Here is a 6247-nt window from a genome sequence, read left to right as displayed (position 1 = left end):
AGGGAAAGGGAAAGGGAAAGGGAAAGGGAAAGGGAAAGGGAAGGGGAAGGGGAAGGGGAAGGGGAAGGGGAAGGGAAAGGGAAGGGGAAGGGAAGGGGAAAGGAAGGGGAAAGGGGAAGGGGAAGGGGAAGGGAAAGGGAAAGGGAAGGGGAAGGGAAAGGGAAAGGGAAAGGGAAAGGGAAAGGGAAAGGGAAAGGGAAAGGGAAAGGGAAAGGGAAAGGGAAAGGGAAAGGGGAAAGGAAGGGGAAGGGAAGGGGGAAGGGGGAAGGGGGAAGGGGAAAGGGGAAAGGGAAAAGGGGAAAGGGAAATAAAGAGGAAGAGGAAGGAAGACCTGAAGATTGATCCAACACAGTGTGGTTCTAACCATAAGCTTTGTAGGTGAATGCAGAAACTGATTCAGATTTTTACATTGCTTTCACTCCATTAATTCCTGTGGAGTTTCTGTGATGTGTTGTGGGATGTATAAAATCAGAACCAAGCTCTCTTGGAATCCAAGAGACCAAGCTTGTTCCCAGCTATGCAGATGTGCTAGCAGTATAAGAAAGCTCTAATCCAGTTTAGAAATGCTTATAAGTATTTTGACTGTCGTGCAACTGTTAAATCCCACACAATTCATCCTTTGGACTGATGCTTCAGCTTCTGTGGTAGGTTTATATGAGTGCAGAGTGAGATAAGATTTCCTCATATGGATGCTAAAGTAAAATCACAATAGTATCAGGCATCATTATACTTATTAAACCCTGTGGATGAAAAGTGTGTGGGTTTGAGGAATGGGATCTGCAGGTGTCTCTCTTTATCTACTTTGTGCTATTCAGCTGATACGATCTTGCTGGGTTGTCCAAACTGTCTCTCTGGGTCTTCACCTTTTCACAGAGACCACTGTGCTAAAATGTCACAGGGATATTGTGGTCTCCATCTTCTTTCTGTTAACAGCTGCAGAGTTCCTCTGTAATCTCTTCCTTTTTAAGGATCTATATTCCCTCACTGAATCCACACATCCAGCACCTGTGTTTGTTTAGCCATTTCTGCAGGGAGATGTCACTGGCTGGGGAGAAGAGCTTGTGTGTGTGAGTGCAGCAGAGAGATGCGGTGGTTGCAGACGATCCAGAGGAGACCATGAGTAACATTGCTACCCTCAGCAGTGTTCACGCCGAATGATTTTCCTATTCTTTGGTACTGTGTTTCAAAACACAATGCTGCTGTTGCTGTGTTACCCCATCCTGGCTGAGTATCACAAGAATTAGGAAGGGTAGAGAACATGCTGGTGATCTTAAGGGAGTGGCCTCGAGGTGAGTCTGGGCAAGGTAGCTTAGCTACCTGTAATCTCAGGACAATCTCCTCCTCTGTTTGTTACCATGGTTCAAACAAAGAAGATGTACTAGCAGAGATGATGGTGTTTGAGGTCACGCCACCAAATTGCTGCATCTTATGTATAATAAATACCAGTCTTTTCCTATATAACTCTAAAGTCAGTAACGTAGGAATAAGTGCGCAAATTTCAGTAGTAGTTGCTGGCTGGGTGCAGCAGTATGCAAATTACAGTGGTTTACCTACAAGTAAGGCACATATGTGAGACTGTGGTGCAGGAGAGCCGTGGCATGTGTGTCTTTCTGCTACAACTTAGACAATCATGTCAAAAGTTTGATCTTTATTTTCTTTGTGGAGAATTTTTAAGAAAATACTTCCTAAACCCTGTTTAAGAGAGTCTCCAGTTCAGGGAACAACAGCCTGCAGTACTTTCAAAGTGGTACATGCCCCCATTAAGCCATTCTTTGTTACTGTACAGGCATAAGTCATAAATAATTTATTTGTTCCTTGGCAACTTCATATTTCATGTAGTAACAGAAGAGCACATGCAATGGAACTTTTATGAGATCAACATTTTATCCCTGAGAAAGATTTAGTAAACATCAAGATTACTGTGAAGCCAGTGATCTTATCAGTCCAAGCAAACTTTCAAAGGTTACTAGAAGACTAGCCTTTGCAGCAATGGCTATGAATGTATATATATGTTTACATGCATGTATTCTTATACAGGTACATGGGGTTGTTTTTCTTTGTAGCAGAGTCATGGCCTCTTATTCCCTACTGTAAAAGGCAATGTTGATAGAGAAATTTAAAGGCAGCTCTTTCCTTGCAGCTATTGTATATAGAGAGAAGAGGTACAATAAGTGAATACAGAACAGCAAGAGTGAATGAAGATGGGGAAGCAGGATAACATGTATAAAGACAAGGAAGGCATGGTGATTATTCAGAGCAATATATTGAGGCTCCAGAAGATGAGATTTCTATTACATTTCTACGTATTCCTATTTTGAGATCAGCTGATCAGTAGTATGTCCTTGGACGTGTCATTTCCTCTCTATTTTTCAGTTTCTCTACCTCCAACAAGACATGAGGTTAATCAGCTTCTATGTAGAAAGGCTATCATTGCCAGAGTAGCTGTCCTCATCAGGGCCAGCCAGCCTTCATTCATGGACTGGTGTCTCTGATGTATCCTAGTCCCTTGACTTCGCCAAATTGCCTTCGGTTTTAGATTTCCAGCAGGCTTGTTTGCAGGTTTGTTTTGTTAGAAGAAAGACATTGTCCTTCTCAGTTTAAGATTGTCTGGGTTTGAATGTGAATTCAGATGGCTGAAAGCAAAGGGTTAAGTTCTTGTTATAAAACCAGAAAAACGTAAAAGGGAAAGCTTCAGTTCAGTGTATCAAGGATATACAGCATATTCTCTGGCTGTTCCTTAGAGCTTTCCTAAGGCATCTCTCAGCCCTGAAACAAAGGAGACAAACAGCTGAGTGACATTCTCCCTTTGGGTTACTGTCTTACAGAGTGGACTTTTCTGTTTTTTTGTTTTGTTTTGTTTTGTTTTTTTCCATTGGCTCTAGGCACTGAAAAGTAACTTGGCAGCACTTCGCTTTCCTGTCTGTTGTATTTCAGCAGTGGTCTATAACACTAATGAAAGGGTTGCTGGCCTAGAGAGGTTGCATCGTTTTCAGAGAATTCGTTTCCCTTCTCAGTCTGTCAGTCTCTGCTGTCCCCTTCAAAAGCTTTCCCTACTTGCTTTATTTCCTGGGAATGTGGTGTCTGTAACAGATTGCTTTTGCAACATATGATAGCAATGGTTTCCATTTCCTACCTGCTTGGCTTCCTGAACCATTTTTTTTTCCCATTTCCTTTTAATGCAATGGGATAAACAAACACATGATGCGTATTTGTTTGGAGCTATCTTTGCTACTCAGGTTAACTTCCTGCATTTTAAAGACTGTTACATTTTATGCTAGAGAATTGAAGAGTATTGCCACGTAGTTCATCCTCCCACTCCAAAGGAGGATCAGCTCTACTTATAGCATTCCTGACAGACACTTGTATAACCAGTCCTTAAAGATTTCCAGCAATAAGGGACTACACCGCCTTTCCAAGCAAATTTTCAAGCAAAACATTACTGCAATTAGAGCCTATCACTTTCTTCTCCTGCCCTTTTAAATGTTGATGAACAGGTTATTACCTAACTCTGCATTTTGTGTATTTGAAGGGTGTTTCCACGTTCTCTGTTCTTTAGGCTGAGCAACCAACATTCTCTCAGTTTTTCCTTATAATTCCTGTTATCCAGACATCTGCTTATTCTCGTTGCTCCCCAAAGATCTCCCTCCAGTTGCCTCACATCTTTCTTGAGGTGTGGAAAGTGTACCTCAGCAGAGCCAATAGTGGTGTTGAATAGAGTGGAGTGGAAGAATGTCACTCTGTCTGCATTCCTACAATTCATCCAGAGTACTGTTTGCTTAGCTGAAAGCAGCACAGAAACATCACTGATTCACCTTCAGATGGTGATTCTGTGCTGTCTTTACATCCTTTGTGCAGGATTGTTCGTTACACAGTTGTTTCCCATCCTCCGTGAGTGCAACTTACAGAGGCTTGCACTTGTGCTGATCGAATCATGTCCTTCAGCTTTTCCAATTTGTCAAGATTATTCTGAATTCTAATCTTGTCCTCAAAAATATTTTCTGTTTTACCCAGCTTAATGTAATTTGCTGGTTAACAAACACTTCTGCCACATTGCCTATTCCATTAATGAAAATATTCCATCGTACGGGAGCTAGGATGAAGAACTCTATAAGAAGGATCCTTCACATTTGGTTATGAACTATGGATGACTGCTTCCAGAAGCAACAATTTATTGGCAGCTCCTCCAGCTGTTTGGGATATCACCTTTTAGTAGCAATCATGTTGATTACCAGTTTGCTCATCTACCTTCATGCAGCTCCCTCCAAGGTGAAACATTTATGAAGACAAATTTTGTACTACCTAATTTTGTCAACTGTATTTAGTATTTTTCTTCTTTTTCACATTTTTTGTTATAATCTTAAAATATCTTTCCCAATGTTTTTTGATGTCTGCAGCTTCTTAATTTTTTTTTTCCATATTTTATGGATTATTAATTCTAAACCTTTTTCTCTTATCTGGTTTAGCACACTGTGAAGATATATGCAGTACTCACATACACACCCCTACATGTACATTTGCACCACCATGGTTTTGCTTCTTCCTGCAATTTATTGATATATTTATTGATTATTGCTCTATTAGCCTGTTACCCCTTTATAGAGGGAAATCAGATTTTTTTGGCTGGATTTGCTTGATATTTCCATGTCTTCTGTTTTTTTGTGTGTTTTTTTTTTTTTTTTGTCTTATATCATTGGTGTGCTTACAAGTGGTTTGGTTATCTGCACCAGAGTCTGTCTGGGAATGTGAAGTAAAAACAGCTGGTCTAGAGCTCCCCTGGATTTCTAGTGGTTGGTTTTGTTTTGTGTTTTTTTTTTTTTTTTTTTTTTTCAGAAATAAACACTCTGTTTGACCTCTTCCAAATATTTGGTACCTTACTTGCCTTCTATGAACTCACAAAGACAACTGACAACAGCTCTGAGATTTCTCCCACTCATTCCTAAAGTATCTTAGGGCAAAGTTCATCAGGCTTGGACAATTTAAGAACATTTGATTTACTCTAGTGCTCCCTGTGTATTCCCTATTCTGGGCTGAAATCTTATTCCTTCTTTGCTGGTATTAATTCCTGCTAGTCAGAGGATCAGGTGCCCTTTTTTTGCAAAGTCTTAGGAAAAACGGTATTTTGATCTTTCTAATGCAATGTATGAATGGTTTTCTTTCCTTTCTGGAGTAGTAAACCAATAATTTCATTGTGCTTACTAATGAAGCATCTCATTTTGTGCCCTGACCTTTTAGTCTACATGCCCACATGGTGTTTTGTTATGTGATGCTCATACAATCTTATCATAAGAGGTATTCACATTGCAAGCATCATATCATTGCTCACAGTTTTTTCTTCACAAAGAGTAGGCATAACATTAATGATATAGATGCCAAACATGGCAGTTAGAGTTTTCCAAAGTAATGCTCATTTTGACAGCTGTAGAAGTTCTGGCCAGTGCACTTGATTGCTACATGTTGTCCTCATTTAGCTATTTTCAGTACAGCTCTGACATTCCCGCCCCCCCCCCCCCCCCCCCATTATATTCAAAATAACCAAGCAAGCCTCACCTATAACACACAGGCTTTTTGTTGTACATGGTGGTGTAAGTGTATTATCCATGCAGATGGGACCCAGCAAGGGCTTTTTCGTTGGTTGGTCGTTTTTGTTTGTTTGTTTAACCTCTTTAACAGCCAGGCGGTTTTCTTGTGTGTTAACAGCAGTTTAATCTGCTGGCCAATAGTCGTCCTTACTTTGAGGACTTTTTCTGAGTTGTCTTCCCAGGGCAGCAACTGTCAAAAAAGCAATAAGAACAGGTTTCTTGTGACTGTGTGAAACCAAACTACCCTCAGGGAGGGAAAGTAGGGAATTTCTATATCTCCGAAACAAATCCAGTTAGACGGATTAGGACTCATAAAACCTGACAATTCTGAGAGAAAAATAACATATGGAGTGGAAGGAGGTAATAAACAACACGTAATTGTGGAGCAGCTGCAAAATTTCCACTAGGTTTAACAGATACTGTGTAAGCAGGCCTATTGAGTACCCCCTGTACTTGCACACACACAGGTGTGAATGTTTTAAAGTTGTCTTTGAATGCTGCAGGCTGCCTGGGGGGACAGGTGATTTTAATTTGTTGCTTTTATCCGAAAAGGGCGAGTGATTTCTCTCCACTTCTACTCTTGATTTTAAAGATCCTTCTGTCCTGTTAGCTTCTCTCTTCCTGTTTCTTCCATCTTAACCACCTAGCTCCTGAGTGTGGTGAGGACA

General features: G+C 40.6%; 1 protein-coding gene across 11 annotated transcripts in view; it reads left to right on the top strand.

Annotated features, from left to right (window-relative positions):
• FARS2 (phenylalanyl-tRNA synthetase 2, mitochondrial) overlaps positions 1–6247 on the top strand; it is a 264849-nt gene that overhangs the window by 232900 nt on the left and 25702 nt on the right. The window lies entirely within an intron of this gene.

This window comes from Anser brachyrhynchus (assembly GCF_964034855.1).
Source record: "Anser brachyrhynchus genome assembly, chromosome: 2".
Classification (NCBI taxonomy): Eukaryota; Metazoa; Chordata; class Aves; order Anseriformes; family Anatidae; genus Anser; species Anser brachyrhynchus.
Note: the sequence above shows the minus strand (reverse complement) of the source record. Positions and strands in the feature narration are given on the sequence as shown.